Here is a 20,618-nt window from a genome sequence, read left to right as displayed (position 1 = left end):
TTCTCCCATTCCAAGCATTGTCTTTTCACCTTGTTTATGGTTTCCATTTCTGTGCAAAAGCATTTAAGTTTCATTAGGTCCCATTTGTTTATTTTTGTTTTTATTTCCATTTCTCTATGAGGTGGGTCAAAAAGGATCTTGCTGTGATTTATGTCATAGAGTGTTCTACCTATGTTTTCCTCTAAGACTTTTATATTGTCTGGCCTTACATTTAAGTCTTTAATCCATTTTGAGTTTATTTTTGTATATGGTCTTAGGGAGTGTTCTAGTTTCATTCTTTTACATGTAGCTGTCCAGTGTTCCCAGCACCACTTATTGAAGAGGCTGTCTTCTCGCCATTGTATATTTTTGCCTCCTTTATCAAAGATAAGGTGACCATATGTGCATGGGTTTACCTCTGGGCTTTCTATCCTGTTCCATTGACCTATATTTCTATTTTTGTGCCAGTACCATGCTGTCTCGATTACTGTAGCTTTGTAGTATAGTCTGAAGTCAGGGAGCCTGTTTCCTCCAGCTCCATTTTTCTCTCTCAAGATTGCTTTGGCTATTCGGGGTCTTTTGTGTTTCCATACAAATTGTGAAATTTTTTGTTCTAGTTCTGTGAAAAATGCCATTGGTAGTTTGAGAGGGATTGTATTGAATCTGTAGATTGCTTTGGGTAGTATAGTCATTTTCACAGTGTTATTTCTTCCAATCCAAGAACATGGTATATCTCCCCATCTGTTTGTATCGTCTTTAATTTCTTTCATCAGTGTCTTATAGTTTTCTGCATACAGGTCTTTTGTCTCCTTAGGTAGGTTTATCCCTAGGTATTTTATTCTTTTTGTTGCAATGGTAAATGGGAGTGTTTCCTTAATTTCTCTTTCAGATGTTTCATCATTAGTGTATAGGAACGCAAGAGATTTCTGTGCATTAATTTTGTATCCTGCTACTTTACCAAATTAATTGATTAGCTCTAGTAGTTTTCTGTGGACCTCATGAAATTTAAAAATTTGTTCTGTGAAAACCCATTTGAAGAAGATGAACAGACATGTTATAGAGTTGGAAAAATATTTGCAAAGTACATATCCAACAGAGGACTCGTATCTAGGATACATAAGGAATTCTCAAAACTCAACAGGAAAAAAAACCACCCAACTAGGAAATGGACAAAAAACAAGAACAGACATTTCACTGAAGAGGATATATAGATGGCAAATACACACAGGAAAAGAGGCTCAACATCATGAGCTATTAGGGGAACATGAATTAAAACCACAATGAGCTATCACTACATAGCTACCAGAACAACTAAAATAAAAAATAGTGACAACATCAAATGCTGACAAGGATATGGAGAAACTGAATCATGCATACATTATGTAAATTTAGGGAGTATTGTTAATATGCTGATTAGAGGCCTCAGCTACAGAAAAAAGTGCTGGTTTACAAGAAGAAGCAGGAATTAATCTTCTACCATTCCTGTCAGCCAGACCAGGAGGGAATAAAGCTAAAGAATGACACCTTTCTTTAACCAAGCTGCACTGCAGTACAAAAAGCTGCTCAAGTGTTCAGGAAAACAAAGACTGACTGAAAAAAAGGTGCAGAATATAACATGTGAATTTTGAACATAACCTAAGAGTTAGCACCATACTCTCAGGCAGAGGGGGCAGGGTGTACCGCTTTGGGACAGAATGCATAGTCTAGGTCAGAGGTCAGCTGGAGACTGAGTGGCCTAGAGAGCACAAGGGATTCCTACAGTCTGAACTGGACAGTCTGCTCAGCTGCAGCCAACCTTTGGGAAACTGCAACAAACTAACAGAGGGCAGACCTAAGGAAGGCTGGTCCAAACTTCAGAAAGTAAAAGAGGCAGTGATAAAACCGAGTCTACCTGTACAATCTCTATCTGTAAATGATTAGTACTCTGTAATTTCTTGAGACCTTTAGTAACTGTACACACACACACACACACACACACACACACACACACACAAAACACACAGAGAACACATACAGTGGGAGCCAAGCAAGTTGCAGGCTGACTTAGACACACCAGGCTGTGCACATGGCAATCTTTGCCTAGAATTAACTCTGCTTCTTGTCCCTCCTGCAAATAGCAACCAGACTGGGCACAGCTCTACTGCCTGTTGATTCAGAGCCTCCCCTCACCACTCCATCTCCTGCTGCCTGATTGCAGGAAGAGTCCTGATTATGTGTGTACATGGGGCCCAGGAGAATCGGAAGAAATAGGATGGGAGGGTAATCTACACATCTTTTGACTGCTTTGCCCCAAATATAGGTGTGATCAGAACAGTTTGGGTGTTGGCTACTTCATTCAATCAGCCTGGTACAGTTTAAGAGGAAATTAGAAATCAGAGGGAATGTCTTTGGCCCACCCTAAGCCAGATCATCTGTAATAGGAATTATGGTTGGACTGTGATCTCATGGTTTTCAAGATGAGGCCATTCACAGGTGTGGTTACTGGGATGAAGATCTTAGTATATTCTTCCTCTCAATTATGTTTCTAAAAACCATCACCATAACAAAATAGAGCTCTTCATTTAGGAAAAAAAAAATCTAGGGATAAAGATGAACTGTTTTTTCCAAATGCCAAATTTATATTGAAAGCAAAATCATCATAACAGTTAAAGAATGCGGGCAACCAAGATCTTTTCTCAGTTTTCCTTCCTTGTTAATAACTGCTTGGCTGAAATCTAATTACCTTTTCCAGGTTTGTTTCTCCCTAACTGACCCTGAGTTTTCTTTCCACGTTAGGCCCTCTCAGGGCTTTTCAGTGTCAGGATGGTGGCAAAAGCCACAGCACTTTCCTCCCGACCATGGCCTCTTTCCTTTACCCTGTGATACAGGCTGGCAGGCCTGAGAAGGTGGCTGGTCTACCAGATGTTCCTTTTAACTGCTATTCTATTCACGTCTCCCTTGAGGCTCTTGCACGTGGCCAGACTGAAAAAGGAAGAAACTACTTGGTAGCACAATAACCTGCATTCCAAATATTTCCTTCTGCCCTTCCCCCTAGCCCCAGTCTCCCTGACAGTGCCTCTTTTCTGCACCTTTCCAGCTTTATGATGTTCTAATGGAAAACAATCTGCCAAGAACCTCCTTTCCTTCTTCTCGACTTTTTAAAACATTAGCAAAGATGTTCTTATGATACGAGTCATCAGCACTTTTTCATATTGTTTTTGAAATTCTTTTAAAAACTATTGCTTAATTTGCATTAGAAAAACTTCTTAACCAAACATTGAAAACTATATAAATAAGCAGAGTTTTTATTTAGAGGTGCTAGTGGTTTACACATGGAAGTATAAAATTTATAAAAAGTCTCTTTTTTTAAAAAGATTGGATTTTTACATTTATCTCTAAATTCTCTGAAAATTATTTTGACATATGATATAATTTATTTTGATATGATGAAAGTTTAAAACCTTTGTTATATTTTTCGTTATAAAAGCAATACACCCTCGTTGCAAAATATAACATATTAAGAAGTTTACAAAGTAAAAAGAGAATTCTCCTTTTCCCATCTCTCAAAACCCACAGCTAAAACAACAAATTTTAAGTTTCTTAAAGAAAACTTAATCTGCAGTATACACAATTACTTTTACTATTACTTTTACCTTCAAGTCATTTTCCCATACATATACAAATGTATATAACATACATAAATGCATATCTATGTACCCATTAAACATGCAAAATATATATGCATATATAAAACATTTTAAACAAAACCACTGCGCCACCAGGGAAGCCCTATATATGTATATTTTAAATGTTGATAGATGCTTTCAAAATTGCCCTCCAAAAAGATGACTTCAATATATGCTACCTGCAACTATACATGAGAATACCTGAAAAATAAGGTTTTAAATGAGTCATGAAATAGGGGAAGAATACATTAGCATAAAACAACTAAAGGCTATTATAAAGCTACTTATGAGAATATAAAATAACAAAGTATAAACAAAGACAAATATGATTTAAAAGGTATAGTAAATATATATTTGAGTAAATATGAATGTCTTTAAAAAAGTAATGTAGGTACTGCAGATCTTTTTGCCAGAAAGATACAGTTTTGCACCATTATAAAAATAAATGTTATGAGTAATAAAGGATTTAGGGAGGGTACTGGTCTAAATTTTGAAAAACTGAAGACTAACCACCAATTTCAATTCATAAAACTTGTTGGATACTTTAAAAAACAGCTATAATGGGCTTCCCTGGTGGTGCAGTGGTTTAGAATCCACCTGCCAGTGCAGGGGACACAGGTTCGAGCCCTGGTCTGGGAAGATCCCACATGCCTTGGAGCAACTAGGCCCCTTCCCCACAACTACTGAGCCTGCCCTCTAGAGCCTGCGAGACACAACTACTGAAGCCCACATGCCACAACTACTGAGCCTGCCCGCCTAGAGCCCGTGCTCCGCAGCAGGAGAAGCCACCGCAATGAGAAGCCCACGCACCACAACAAAAAGTAGCCCCCGCTCGCTGCAACTAGAGAAAGCCCATGCACAGCAACGAAGACCCAACACAGCCAAAAATAAATTTAAAAAATAAAACAAAATTAAAAAATAAAGTCAGAGAAGAAGGAAAATAAAACGGTGAAGTTGCAGATCTGGTGTCGACAATTTTATTTCATTATGTTAGATTCTCTGAGGAGAAAGAGAGGTGCTTTGGGGGAACCCACATTTGATTTAGATCTCTAAGGTTATATTTTTAAATTACCATTTCTGTGTCCTCAGTATTAGGCCAGGTAGGTTTGCAAGGAACAAAACATCTCCCTGACCACTAGCTATGCCTCCCAAATACACAGCATATATCCCAAGGGGGTCGACCTAGGAATATGAGGAACTGGGGAGAAACCTCTTCACTGCTAGAAAGACACCCGAGGCTCAGGCCTCCATGAGGGCAGACCACCAGGGCTGTCATCACATAGAGGCAGGACACTGTGACTTCTGACCACTCTAAACGTCGAGCCTAACACCAGGGAGTGGTCCAAGCAGAGGATGCTCTAGCTCATTAGCGCTCAGGCCAAAATTACTTAACTTGTCCAGACTATTTTAGATAGTGAATTTGATGGGTTGATGATGCTTGCATCCAGCCCTGGCTGAGTCAACCTTTCTGGCTTTTCAGACACTTAAGTAAATAGAGTAGGAATTGGCTCTTAAAATAATTCCCATGAGCAATTTGCCACAAGATTAATAGCATTCTGTCATGAATACAGGATTTGGAGAAAACATATATATACATATGTATTTATATATTTACATATGTATATAGTATACATATATATGCATATATACACACACATCTATATTATATTTTGCCTTTGCTAGCTTTATTTGACAATTACTTTTACTGTTTTTAAATTTTTTTTATTTTCAGGTAACTAGTTCTTTCTTAATTATCTCATTAGTAAGAAGAGTCAGAAATATTGACACTGTAGAGTGATGACATTTTGCATAGTGGTCATTTTTTTTAATTCAGAAAGAATTTTAAATTTTAATTACTTCTTTTTCTTACTTATCACTGTAATTTGAGGAAGTAATAAAAGCTTTAAGCATTATTTCTAGACTTATCAATAGCTAAGAAACTGGAAGGCTATGAAAAAAAATGATATGCCAAATAAAATTCTAGGGGCAGCTACACATCCAAAACAAACTTAAAAACTCAGATATTTGTCCATATGATAGGAAATGACTGAATTTGGAGACAAAGACAAGAGTATCTGACTCCTATTTCATTAGCCGTCATATGTGTCCACTACCATATGAGTTCTAGGCTTCATTATACATTTTGTTTTTCATCTGAAAAATGCAGCATTCTTAATTCTATTTATTATTATTTTTTAATTTATTTATTTGGTTGCACGAGGTCTTAGTTGCAGCATGCGGGCTCCTTAGTTGTAGCATGTGAACTCTTAGTTTCGGCACGCATGTGGGATCTAGATCCCTGACCAGGGATCGAACCTGGGCCCCCTGCATTGGGAGTGTGGAGTCTTAACCACTGGACCACCAGGGAAGTCCTTAATTCTATTTAGTATTGATTTGAATTAAACTATGCAGGAACAACTCATAGACTATTTTTCTTGGGACCTGTAGTGTGTTATTTCAGGGGAACTCTCTGCTATGAGCCTGTTTCACAGAAAATGGACGATGTTAAGTATAACTAAAACAGAGACATGTTTCTAAACATTTCAGAGGTATGAGTAGTATCATTAAGTAACACAGTCCTCTCTTCAAAACTGGTCTCACAAGCAGAAAGAGTAGCCTTTGAGTCTTGAGCACCACACAGCAAGGCCCCTTTCTATCACCGTATCTCCCATTCCATCTGTCTTTCAAAGCCCATGGCTGACAAGAGAGTAAGCTCTCATCAGGTACTTTCAGAGTGAGCTCTCATCTTGTTTACAGCGTCCAGACTCTTCATAAATATAATTAACTTCATCTACAAAAAACAGTGAAACTTTAACTATTGCAAAACAGCCTTCCAGAACCCTAAGGTTTTCAAAATGGATTTGAACCTGGAAGTAGCCCTGATCCCTCCATTCTTGCATACACACAAAATAATAATAATAAAACAACAGTAGTGATAATACCTGAGCATTGAGCAAAACAAAACAAAATAAAAACCAAAAACTTCCTCAATCTATACATATCACACCTGATATTCTGATGTGCTGCATATGATTTATTCATTCATTCACTTGTTGATTGATTCAACAAATACTTATTTACCAACTATAATGAGTTCCATTCAAGGCGGGGGGGGGGGGGCCGTGTGTGGGCATGGCAGTAAATAAGACAGACAAGGTTTATTTGGATGGTTGAACAGGAAAGGGCTTCAACCTAAGTCTTGGAATGATGAGGATGCTACGATCCAAGGACCAGCACCCCAGAGAGAGACAATGGAAGAGCTAGGGGTCCGAAGTAACAATAAACTTAGTGTGTTGATGGACAAAGGCTAAAGCATGGGAGCAAGCAAGAGAGTGGTAGGAGGTTAAGATCGGAGAAGTATTTAGTAGCCATAGGACGAAGTTTTATTTTTATTCTATGTGCAGTTGGATGTCACTAGAGGATTTTAAGCAGAAAAGTCACTAATACCTTATTTATGTTTTTAAAAGATTGTTCTTGCTGCTTTTAGAAGAATGGACTGTAGGAGGCAAGATAGAAGCAGAGTAGAGCTTGGACCAAACTTTTAAGGCATAAATGATGCATTCTGATTGCCTATAATATATATATAAGACCACTATGTCAGCACAATGGATGAAGTAAATGGGAGAATCAAGGGAAACTAGAAAAAGTAAGGAGAGAAGATGAGGGAAGAAATTGGGAAAGATCTGAACCTAGGAATGGGCACTGTGTAATGAGTAATGAGCAGTCCTAAATAGGACTTCCATGACTTCCATGAGCCTGGGACACCTTGTTATAGAAAAGTAAGGAAATGCCGGAAAGTATGATGATGCTCCAAACTAATGAGGGCATGTCAAAAGGTTGTAGGAGTCTGCATGAAGGGGCAACCACTGGCAGTATTCTAGGCCATGCATTCATCAGAATGAATACTGAATGAAATGGATATTACACGTTGAAGAAAAAGGATCCATGAAGGTCATACTGACACTGATAAAAATTCTTTACAAAGCCCAAGTGGAGGAGGAGTTATACTCTACAGAAAAAAAAGTGCCAACTAATAAATGCAAAGGCATGATGTAAGTAGAAAATCCCCATTTTTACAATCACTACAGTAATAACTGATTCAGCAAGAACCAAAAATGGGTGGCTAAGATCAAAAGTAGTATCTGTTCTTATCAGTTTAAGATCTGATATGTCCTCTATCCAAGGACAATATATTATTAGAAAGGAATGAAGTACTGATACATGCTACCTCATGAATGAACCTTGAAAACATTATGCTAAGTGAAAGAAGCCAGCCACAGACAGCCACGTACTGTATGGTTTTATTTATGTGAAATGTCCAGAAGAGGCAAATCCATTGATAGAAAGTAGGTTAGTGGTTGCTAGGGGCTGGATGGGTTAGGCGGAAATGGTGAGTGGCTGCTAAGTGGTCCAGGGTTTCTTTTGGGGATGACAAAATGTTATAAAATTGATTTGGGTGATGGTTGCACAACTGTGAATATACTAGAAACTAATGAATTGTATAATTTAAATGGATGAATTTTATAGTATGTGAAATATATCTCAATAAAGCTGTTTTTTAAAAACAAAAAAAGTAAAGTAAAAAATAAAGTAAATAAAAGGAGCTAAAACTCAAAAAAAAAAAGAAAGGTGAGAGGGTTCTGCTTGTGCTTAGGATGTAAAAAGCTGCTAGACAAGGTTGCTCCCATTCTAACAACAAGAAAAAATTGTATAATCAGTAAAATGATAACTTTTCTAGAACTCACCAGAGAGATGAGGTCACAGGACAACCAAGTAAATTGAATTCCACAGAGTGACAATCCCCTCTGCAGAGAAGTGGGACTTTTGCCTTTGAGAGGGCATGAGTAGAAGAGGTCATTGCCATAAAGGTGGATAAGAAGAAATCAGCTAATATTGCTTAATAAATTCTTAAAATCAGTACAGGCTGATGAATCAGTTTAGAATAACTGGGAGTCCCTGACACAAAGAGAATCTGCACTCACTTGCAAGTTCTTTTCTGCAGGCTTCTACTAGGTCAAAACTAAGCACAGGGCAGAAGACTCGAGAAAGTCCCTGCTGATGTGCAATGGTAATTGACTGATGCGGGAGGAAAAATGCATAAAAGACTGCCTGCTTCCCTAGATCCTTCTTTCTTTGGAGCAAAAGCTTTTTACCACTTGTTAGGGGCAGCAAAACTTTATGAAAGATCTACTGCTTGAAGGAAGGGTAGAAATAAAAGCCCTCTGCATCTGGGGAAAGCACAGGAATACCTCTTGGGCTCAGATTCCTGTACTGATATAAATTAGAAGTCTGCTACCACTGGAGAAGGGGTAAGACCACCATAAATACAATGCAGAGTTTGGCTACCATGGGGGAATATGGGCAGAATTGCAGAGAAAGTTCCACCCTCTGAGTTCCAGGGTCACAGGCTTGCCTAAGACTACGGCTGGATCAGGATAACTGATAACCCCCTTTGTCCCCACCACTACTACCAGGAGCCTACCATTAGTAACTATCAACAACAGTCTTCCACTGAAAAAAAAGAGACTTCCTCTTCCATGCAAATGTTAAGGGACTACTGGAAGCTATGGGTAGAGCAGGAACACTGCCAGGTCACACGCTAAGCACAAGGTAACCATAACCCACTGCTGGTTGAATTTCAATCTTGTATCGCACTGAAGATAACAACAACAACAACAAAATCCAAGTTTAGTTCAACCTGTGACTAGATGGACCCAGTGCCCCACACTAATGGCCTGACTGAAGAAGCAGCATGCTTATTTCCAGACATAAGGACTATACATGTCTCAGTGTCTACAGTTCTTCAATACATAATGTCTGACATTCAATCAAATATTTGAGTCACACAGAAAGACAAGGGAAGAACCTACCCATTGTCAAGAGATTAGGGAATCAACAGAAGCAGACTCAGAGATGACCCAGATGTTGGAGCCCTTAGTCAGGGATGTCAAAATAACTAGAATTAATATGTTAAAGGACTGAGTGGAAAAGGTCTATAACATGCATGAATATTTGGGGGAATTTTAGCAGAGAAGTAGAAAATATAGAGTCCAGTGGAAATGCCAGAAATTTTAAAAAGTAATAGAGATGAAAAAATCTTTTGATTGACTTGTTAGCAGAATCAATACAACTAAAGAAAGATTCAGCAAACATAAAGATAGGCCAACAGAAATTATACAAACTGAAACACAAATAGAAAAAAAAGAGTGAAAAAAATATAATAGAGCATCCAAGAGCTGTGGGACAGAATCAGTCTAACATATATGTAACTAGTCTCAGAAGGAAGAGAAAAGGAATTCTCCGGTGGTCCAGTGGTTAGGACTCCATTCTTCCACCGCAGGGGACACAGGTTTCATCCCTGGTTGGGGAACTAAGCTCCCACAAGCCACATGACGTGGCCAAAAAAAATAAAGAAGAAGAAGGAAGAGAACAGAGTAATGATGATAATAATAACAATGATGATGATAGCTAACCTCCAAGAATCCCAAGCAGGATAAATACCAACACCACACACACACTTAGACATATTATAAACAAACTGCTGAAAACTGAAAAGCAAGAAAACACTGAAAGCAAGAAGGGAAAAAAGGAAACATTACATAAAGAAGAACAAAAATAAGAATTATAGCAGACTATCAGAAACTACACAAAGCCAGAGCAATGAAGCAATGTCTTTAAAGTACTAAAAGAAAACAACCTGTCAACCCAGAATTTTATACCCAGTGAAAATATATTTCAAAAATGAAAGAAAAACAGAGACTTCTTTCAGACAATAAAAGCTGAGATAATTCACTGCCAGCAGAACTGAACCACAAGAAATGTTAAAGAATATTCTTCAGGGAGAAGATATATGATATTAGGTGGTAGTTTTTAAACCTACCCAAATCAATAAAAAGCACCAAAAAAATTTTAAAATGGTCAATATAAAGAGACTTTATCTTATTTGTAAGCTCTTTTTAAAAAAGAAAAAAACCTGACTATCTAAAGCAAAAATAATGATGTATTGTGCATTTTATAACATGTAGAATTAAAATGTATGACCAACATCCTACCAAAAGTGGGAGGAAAGAATTTGAAGTATAAGAATGAAATAATGCCTTTTGCAGCAACATGGATGTACCTGGAGATTATCATACTAAGTGTAGTAAGTCAGAGAAAGACAAATACCTTATGATACCACTCATATGTGAAATCTAATTTTTTTAAAAAAATGATACAAATGAACTTATTTACAAAACAGAAACAGACTTACAGATATCGAAAACAAACTTATAGTTACCAAAGGGGAAATGTGGAGGGGAGGGATAAATCAGGAGCTTGGTATTAACATACACACACCACTATATATAAGACAGATAACCAACAAGGACCTACTGTATAGCACAGGGAACTCTACTCAATATTCTGTTATAACCTATATGAGAAAAGAATCTGAAAAAGAATGAAAAAAAATATATATATATGTATATAACCGAATCACTTTTCTGTACACCTGAAACTAACACAACATTGTAAACCAACTGTACTCCAATAAAAATTTTTTTTAAAAATTGATTCTAAAAGAAAAAAATTTTTTGAAGCATAGCACTGTAAGATTATTACACTATACAGGAAGTAATATAATCTTACTTGAAGGTAAACTGCGATAAGTTAAAGATGGATATTGTAAAGCCTAGAGCAACCACTAGAAAAATTAAAGAGATGCAACTAATAACACAAATGGTAGTAATAAAATGAAATCAGAAATATGTGACACAATCCAAAAGAAGGTGGTAAAAGAGGGGAAAGAGAACAAGGAACTGATGGAAAACAGTAGCAAGATGTTAGATTTAAATTCAATCATACTACTAGCTACATTAAATATAAATAATCTAAACAACACAGAAGTCAGAGATCGACAGATTGAACAAGCAGCAAGATCCAACTGTAGGTTGTCTATTTCTTCAAATAAAAAAAAAACGCAAGGCAACTATGAAAATATGTGCATGGAAAAAGAAACTCTTTAAGAGGAATAAACATATTTCAAAGTGAATAAATAGGCCTTCTAAAAATTAAGAATATAATATTTTGTTAAGATTTTTTTTTTGACGTGGACCATTTTTAAAGTATTTATTGAATTTGTTACAATATTGCTTCTGTTTTATGTTTTGGCTTTTTGGCCATGAGGCATGTGGGATCCCAGCTCCCCAGCCAGGGATCAAACCCGCACCACCTGCGTTGGAAGGCTACGTCTCAACCACTGGACCACCAGGGAAGTTCCAAGAATATAATATTCTTTAGAAAACAAAATGGATAGATTTTAACATATAATCAAAAAGAGAATTAGTGAACAGGAAGAGATTGGAAAAATTATTCAGGAGTCATCATAAAGAAACAGGATAGCTGTGAAAGTGAATTTATGAGAAGTTATAAGAATAGAGTGAGAAAGACTAACATAAATCTAAGTTGATTTCCAGAAAGAGATAAGAGAGAGAATTTGGCAGAGAAAATATTTGATGACAGAACAGTTAAAATTTTCTTAAAATGCAGCACTCAGAGATTCAAGAAGTCTTACAAATCCAAGCAGCATAAATCAAAAGAAATCGACAACCAGATGCTTCACAGTAAAACTGCAGAAGACTAAAGTCAGAGAGGATTTTAATAGTGGTCAGAGGATTGGAAAATTAGACAGACACCTAACTGTTCATCTTTCAAAAAAAAGCCAGGGGCTTTCCTGGTGGTGCAGTGGTTAAGAATCCGCCTGCCAATGCAGGGTATACGGGTTTGAGCCCTGCTCCAGGAAGATCCCACATGCCGTGGAGCAGCCAAGCCCGAGCGCCACAACTACTGAGCCTGCGCGTCCGGAGCCCACGAGCCATGACTACTGAGCCCGAGTGCCACAACTACTGAAGCCCGTGCTTGTGCTCTGCAGCAAGAGAAGCCACCGCAATGAGAAGCCTGCGCACCGCAACAAAGAGTAGCCCCTGCTCGCCACAACTAGAGAAAAGCCCACGCGTGGCAACAAAGACCCAACACAGCCAGAAATAAAAATAAGTAAATAAATTTATTTTTTTTAAAAAGCCAGATGACAGTGAAATAATAGTCAAAGTACTGAAGAACCAATGTCTCCAAAAATTCTTCGGTTAATATATTTAACAGTGAAATGTTGTAAATATTTTCTTTCAGATTGGGAATTGAGATAAGGGTGCTCGTTTTCACCACTTGTGTTCAATATTATGCTGAAAATTCTAGTCAGTGCAGTAATTCAAGAGGAAAAGTAAAAGCATAGAGTTTCAAAGGGAGAAACAAAACTATCATTATTACAGATGGCATGGATGTACACATAGAAAATGCAAAAGAATCTATGGGTAAATTATTAAAATTAACGAGAGCTTAGCAGTGCAGCTGAATATACAGTTAACATACAAAAATGAGTTGCATTTTCATAAACCTGCAACAAATAGATAAAATGAACTTTTAAAAATGTCATCTCCAGTAATATTTTGAAAATGTACCTAAGATAAATCTAACAGAAGATGTGGAAAACTTTTATGGAGAAAGCCATAAACATTTTACTACATATTAAAGATGGCCTAAATAAACTGACATGTACATCATACTCCTGGGTTAGAGGACTTATTATTGTGAAAGTGTCAATTCTTGAGAAAGAAGAAGGTAGGGAATTGCCCTACCAATTATCAAGTTTACTGTAAAGTTATTGTAATTAAGACAATGTGGTTTGGGCACAGGAATAGACAAACTGTGGAAGAGAATGGAGACATAGACAATCATTTGATAAATGATAAAGTTGCTATTGCAGTTTAGTGCAGAGTGATTGTGCAGTTCAATGTTCCACTGAACCAGTTTCAAGTGGAGAACAGATCTAAATGTGAAAGGTAAAAAATAAAGCTTTAAGAATATCACAAAGGAGAATATCTCTGTGACCTTGAGGATATTAAAGGATTTTTAAAAAGATTTTCTTTAATGAACAATTTTAAAGGAAAAGTTAATAAATCCAGTTACACTGAAATTAAGAATTCCTCAAACGCTATCATGAAAGGGAGTTAAAAAAACAAACTGTAAATAGGTATTTGCAACACATATTAGCACAAAAGACTAGCATTCAGAATATACTAAGAACACTACTGAATTGATAAAATGAGAAAAAAACAAGATAAAGCTGAGCAAAGATAGATAGGTAGATAGATAGATGATAGATATTACTAAAGAAGAAACTCAAATGACAAAAACGTTAAAAGTAATTAACTTCAGGCTTCCCTGGTGGCACAGTGGTTGAGAGTCCACCTGCCGATGCAGGGGACACGGGTTCGTGCCCCGGTCCGGGAGGATCCCACATGCCGCGGAGCGGCTGGGTCCGTGAGCCATGGCCGCTGAGCCTGCGTGTCCGGAGCCTGTGCTCCGCGACGGGAGAGGCCACAACAGTGAGAGGCCCGTGTACCGCAAAAATAAAAAAAAAAACTTCATTAGTAATTAGAGAAATGAAAATCATAATAAGATACCATTAAACACCCACCTGTTTTGCAAAATTTAAGAGCTGTGGCAATATAAAGTGTAGAAGTGAATCAGTGAGAATTCTTATATACTTTGTTGGAGGTATAAATGGGAATGACTGCTTTGGAAAACAATGTTTCATCACTATTAAACTTGTACATACACTGCAATTTCAGTAATTACTCTCCAACATATATATCCTCGATCGACTCATGTTCGTGAGCACCTGGGTACAAATATAAGAATAATCAAAGCAGATTGTTCTCACTAGCTCCAAACTTAAAACAACCCAAAAGTATATAAACCACAGAACGGTAAATAAAACATGAATACAACCAATGAAAATGAAGGAACTACATCGACACGATTGAATAGCAAAATTATAATGCAGGATAAAAGAAGCAAGTCACAAAAGTATACATACACTATGGTTTCATTGATAGAAAATACAAAAACAGGCAAGACTAAAAAATATTATTTAAGCATGCACACATGGGTGGCAAAGATATTTTTTAAAAAGTGAATAATAGACATAAAATTCAGAGGAATTTTTTTCTTTGTGGAGAAAAGAAGGGAACAGAATTGGGGAGAGGCCTAGAGAAAAATTCTAATATACTCTTAATGTTCTAATCTATAACTTGGTTGACATGTGAAAGGGTGTTTTATTATTAAAAATGTACATATGTATTTTAAATGCTCTTAGGTTTATATGAAAGATTTCAAAAGAAAAAAGGAAAAACAAATTTAAAAAAATAATGAACCTTTACTTCCAGCCAAGATGGAGTAACAGAGACAAGACACTCTACTGCCTGAAACAATGGACCAAAAAATGGACAAAATATATGAAACAATGGTTTCAAAACACTGAACACCAGGCATTGAAGGAAAGTGATCCCTGAGAGGGGAGCCCTACAACTGGCCCAGCTTACTGCTTTGAGAGAATTTCTAGCTGGAGAACTATAGGGGGGACTCAAGCAGAGCCCAGGAGACTCCCCGAGTTGAGATGTAAGAAAGTCCTGAGAGACAAAAGTGGCCAGGGTTCACAGGACCAAATACCAGAGAGAGGACAGCTGCATGGAGAGAGAACTCCAGAGATCTGCAGAGTCCCCTTTGAGAATTCAGTAGAATTCTGATGAATGCATGCAAGTGAGGAAACCACCCAAGTATGGGCAAAGTACCACCTAAAAGGATCAAAGGGTATAACACTGAGTGTGGGAAAATTTACACCCCGTAGGATATTTATTGACGCTCCTCTACGCTAGGCAAGTTAACAAGTATATCTTAGCTTCACAAAAACCTGTGAGATAGATAATACACTCATTTTACAGAAAAGGAAGCTGAGGTTCCAGAAGGGAATAGCTTTTGCAGGATTACAGAACTAGTAAATGTCAGTGCCTCGATCCAAGATTAAGGCTTCTGACCAAAAAACACATGTCTTTTTGCAGTTTGCTGTGCTCTCTCTCCTTGCACCATGGTCTGTGGTTGACAAAATTCAGAATTATCTTTCCTTTATCTTACTTACTGGAAATCTCTCTTCCTTCAGTAATTACTTGAAACTGGCACTCAACACTAACAATGTACGTACTCAACATTTTTCATAAATGCTGCAGTTTTTCTTCATCCTTTCAAGGTCAACTTTCTTTAGAGAAGGGTTATAGTTTTATTCAAATTATTTAAAAAATGAATTGAGTACCTTCAGGGCACCAGAACAAACTTTGTAAAAACATTTACACAGAGTCTTAAATATTGGGGTTTTGGAAATGATTTTTTTCTACAAAACCCTTTCTGTCTTTAAGAATGTGAGTTAAATCCAGAGGCTTTAATTAAGTCATCCCTAAAGGCAGCATCACATCACATCTTGCAAGGTTTGGTGGAATGGATGAATGAAATCCCTAATCGAAGAATCATGGAGTTGGGGATAGTGTGGGCCATCTCAAATGGAGCAATACTGTGAATACAAAATGTCACCTGCCACATCAGTAAACAAAGGCTGTTGCAGCCATCAAGCCATCACATTACAGCTGCCTAGATGAGGAGCCCTGAGGGAACTCAGGATGAAAGAACATAGGATACTGGCCCCAGATAGGTGAGGTGCATATCAAAGGAATGATGGCAGTGAGCCCAAGTTTTGCATCTTCCCATACAAAGAAAAGCACTAAATTCCCTACCTTGATATACCTGGTTTTCTTTAATTGACAGTAATCTTTTGATTCCAACTACCTGGTCTTTTGCTGCAAAAACTCTTATATATCCTGGCTCCCCCCTTGCCTCTTCGGAACAGTCTCTCAGGATTACCTGAGATGCTGTGTCCCAGGCTTAAGTCCTGAGTTTTGTCTGCCAAGTAAAACATGACTCTCAACTTTTAGGTCATGCATTTTTTTTCAGTCAACAATACCTAAGGGGTATCCTTAATCTGGATCACTGAATCCTGAAACTAGACCCCAAATTTCACATTTTTGTTTGTGCAGTTTTCCAGGGGGACTCTAACAGCTTTCTTCAGATTCCCAGTGGAGTCTATGATCCAGTTAAGATCAACTTTTACTCAATACTAGTCGTTCTCAAAGTGTGGTCCCTGGACCAGCAGCAACAGCATCACCTGGGATCTTGTTAAAACTGCAAGTGCTCGAGCTTCACCTGGACCTGCTGAATCAGAAACTCGGAGGGTGGGGCCCAGTGATGCATGTTTTCAGGATCCCTCCAGGCAACTCTGATGCGTGCTCAAGTTCAAGTTTAAGAACACAACTCTCTACTTCCCTTGGATTGGCCTCTGTTCTCATCCAGCTGAAAAGGCTTCCCTTATCTCCTCAGAGACCTCCCTTTTTTTTGACCTTGTTCAAGCTCATCTCTAATTCTACTGAATGGCGGAAGTTTTCCAAGCCTGGAGGAACTAAATTCAATTTCTCCCATCATCTGGAAAAAGTCACCTCCCCCAACTCCCACCCTAACACAGGATATTCACATTGTTTCTTAAAAGAAAAATAAATAAATACAGAAACCCAGAATCAAAACTTCAAACCAACCACAAAAAGTACTTGGTGTGTGTTTGGATAATATGTGCATAAATATGTGGCATGTTTATTTTATTGTTGTAGAGCTTAAACTTCCGGACTAAAGGAACTATCACTTATATATACTCTTGGGCAACAGACGAGCTAAAGCATTTTTTAAACACTGGGAAATAGCAAAAATATCCCCAAATCATGATTCTGTCTGATAATCTGCTATAAACTCACAGGGCTAGGTTTAAGCGGTATCCCTGGAATTGCCTGCATTAAAAGTGTTCATCAAAGGTTGTGTCCCCGTGGTGCTCTAGCTACTGCATGGAATACATGACAACTCTGACCCCTCTTCCCATGGTCGCCTCCCTGTGGCATTCTGTGCATCTGGCTTAGCTTTCCTGGGAAGAAAAACTGAAAACTTTCTTGGTCCTGAGCCATGCTCTCATCTGGGATAAAGATTAAGAAAGAGGAAGGGAGCTTTTGCTCAGATTATAAATGCCAGATGCTGCCAAATTAATGGTCCAACACAGCCACGTGGAGCTTACTTCAAACTTTTGGTTCTCAAACCTCCTCTCTAAAGAATGTGCTGGAAACTGTCAGGAATCACGGAGGAGTGGCCCCCTGCATTCATGAACACTCACTCTAAGATTGCCACCGATAGAATAAAGGGAAATCCTCAGACCTTATTGTGGTTTATCAGCTCTTATGTAGCTCAGAGTTTCCCAGATTGGTCTTCCACACCCCAGGGAACCATGAGAATTGTTAAAGAGGTCACCATGGTGGCTTCAAGCCAAGAGGACATATACCACCATTGACAAAAGGCATTTTGCCTGGGACTTAGTATTGACTGATAGGAAACCACTCAGTTATTATAAATGAAAGAGCTCTTTGATCGTTTTCCTTGCAAAAACTGAGGAAGAGTAAATGGGTCAAAGTTAATGTGTATAAAGAAAGCAGCAAAAAGAAATGCGAGTGATAACAAAATAAAAAGGAGAGAAAAAATAGTCCGAGAAGAGAATGTAGAGAGAGAGATTAAGCAGTGAAGAAAGGAAAACAGTGCAACAGAACCAACTGTTTCTAAGCGAATATTTTTAATGACAGTAATAACTTTGAGCAAACCTCCAGGGAAGAAATAGTTATGAAGGGGTCTAAATAAGATTTATTGGATCAGTATTACTGAATTTTTCTTTTGCCTTAAGTTCAAATATGTTTTGGCCAGCACTGTTCCTGAGCCTGTCTTTAGGTAAATTTTTTTTTTTTTTTTTTTTTTTTTTCGGTACGCGGGCCTCTCACTGTTGTGGCCTCTCCCGTTGCGGAGCACAGGCTCCGGACGCGCAGGCTCAGCGGCCATGGCTCACGACCCCAGCCGCTCCGCGGCATATGGGATCTTCCCGGACCGGGGCTCAAACCCGTGTCCCCTGCATCGGCAGGCGGACTCTCAACCACTGCGCCGCCAGGGAAGCCCTAGGTAAAATTTTGAAATTTTTTTCAGTTGGATTTTGTTCAAATGGATTTTAATTTTTTTTAATACTGCATTAAAATATCATTTATCTTGATGACTAAGTTTTTTTGGCACCCCTTAAATTTTTCCCCCAAGGCGAGTGCCCTATTTGTCTTACCCTAATGCTGGCCCCATAGGGCATACCGTTCTTCAGATTTTGATTGGGTACTGTCAGAAGAGATGGAGAAACAAAGGTACTTCTTTCAAGTGGAAAGTCTACTTAAGTGTCTGGGTTCAGCCGAATGTAGACTTTGAGGCTGGAAGTTCTCTTGGGAAGATATTTTCACAAATTATGGGGTTGGAGAAATGCTTGTACCTTGAATTAGATGTGAAGACTTATTCTGAATGAAGTTTCTTCCATTTACATCATCTAGCAAAAGCCAGGCAAACACTCTTCTCATAGTTATCTCTTGCTCTGTCACAAACATAAGGCACTAAAAGTGAAACCAAACACTTGTCCTGCCAAGTCTGATGAGAAAGGCAAACCAGAAACATAGCAACTCCCAGGTTTAAACTGCAGTGTGAACCTGACAAGATTCTCCCTGGAGTAATTTAAGAAGGTTCAAGAAACACATGCTTTGAATGTTTATCTGTTCATGTGGGAAAGGATATATAGATCTGGGTTCATACATATTAAGTCTGGAACTGTAGACTCCATCAGGAGACCACAGAAATGCATTTGGATGAAGAAAATCCTTGTAGAATGAAAGTAAAGTAACTGACTTGAGAAAATCGGATCTCATGCTACCTTTAAAGAAAACTACAATGGTATGTTCATATTGCAAAGGTGGGTGACTGTGAATTTTGGTACATGCAGTTAACAATAATAGTTTTTGTTATTTGTGAAGGGAGAGCAGAGTATTAGGCATTTTACTTATGTTGTTATTTTTATACTCATAATAACCATGAATGGGAGACTGTACTATCTGCATTTTCCATGTGAGGAAACTGAAGCTTAGAAAACTGATCTGCCCACAGCCAAACCAAGCCGTTTGTGAGTTGTGGGTGGAGCCAGATTTTTAACCTGAGTATCTAATTCCAAAGTCACCGCGTTTCCCTCTAAACCAGGGGTACACAGACTACAGACCACATGCCAAGTCTGCTGTGCCACCTCAGTCTGCAAACTAAGAATGGTTTTTATATCTTTAAATGGTTGACAAAAATCAAAAGAAGAATGTTATTTTGTAAAATGTGAAAATTACACGAAATTCAAATTTCAGTGTCCATAAGTAAGATTTTATTGGAACACTGCCACACCCATGCATCTCCTTGCTATCTGTGCTGCATTCACACTACAACGGCAGAGTTAGGTAGTTGCTACAGAGCCTGTACAGCCTACAGCCTAAAATATTTACTATCGGGTCCTTTAAGATGATGTTATCCTAAGTTGGTAGTAACATTTTTTTTAAAGGTCATTTTTTTTAAATCCCAGCAAAAAATTAAATAACCCAATCGAAAAATGGGCAGAAGAACTAAATAGACATTTCTTCAAAGAGGACATACAGATAGCCAACAGGCACATGAAAAGGTGCTCAACATCGCTAGTTATTGGAGAAATGAAAATCGAAACTACAATGAGATACCACCTTGCACCCGTTGGAATGATCATCATTAAAAAGTCTACAAATAACAAATATGGAGAGGGTGGAGAAAAGGGAATTCTCCTACACTGTTGGTGATGTAAGTTGGTACAGCCACTATGGAAAACAGTATGGATGTTCCTCAAAAAAATAAAAATAGAATTACCATACGACCCAGCAATCCCACTCCTGGGCATATATCTGGACAGAACACTAATTCAAAAAGATACATGCAACCCTATGTTCATAGCAGCACTATTCTCAATAGCCAAGACATGGAAACAACCTAAATGTCCATCAGCAGATGAATGGATAAAGAAGATGTGGTGTATTTACACACACACACACACACACACACACAATGGAATACTACTCAGCCATAAAAAAGAATGAAATAATGCCA

General features: G+C 38.0%; 1 long non-coding RNA gene and 1 pseudogene across 1 annotated transcript in view; one reads left to right on the top strand and one right to left on the bottom strand.

Annotated features, from left to right (window-relative positions):
- Nucleotides 1–20,618, bottom strand: part of LOC138842703 (uncharacterized) — a 107,686-nt gene that overhangs the window by 36,179 nt on the left and 50,889 nt on the right. The gene's annotated exons all lie outside the window — the stretch shown is intronic.
- Nucleotides 7,738–7,877, top strand: LOC115864525 (U2 spliceosomal RNA; annotated as a pseudogene).

This window comes from Globicephala melas, chromosome 5, assembly GCF_963455315.2.
Source record: "Globicephala melas chromosome 5, mGloMel1.2, whole genome shotgun sequence".
NCBI classification, from domain to species: domain Eukaryota; kingdom Metazoa; phylum Chordata; class Mammalia; order Artiodactyla; family Delphinidae; genus Globicephala; species Globicephala melas.
This window is presented reverse-complemented; position numbering and strand designations above follow the sequence as displayed.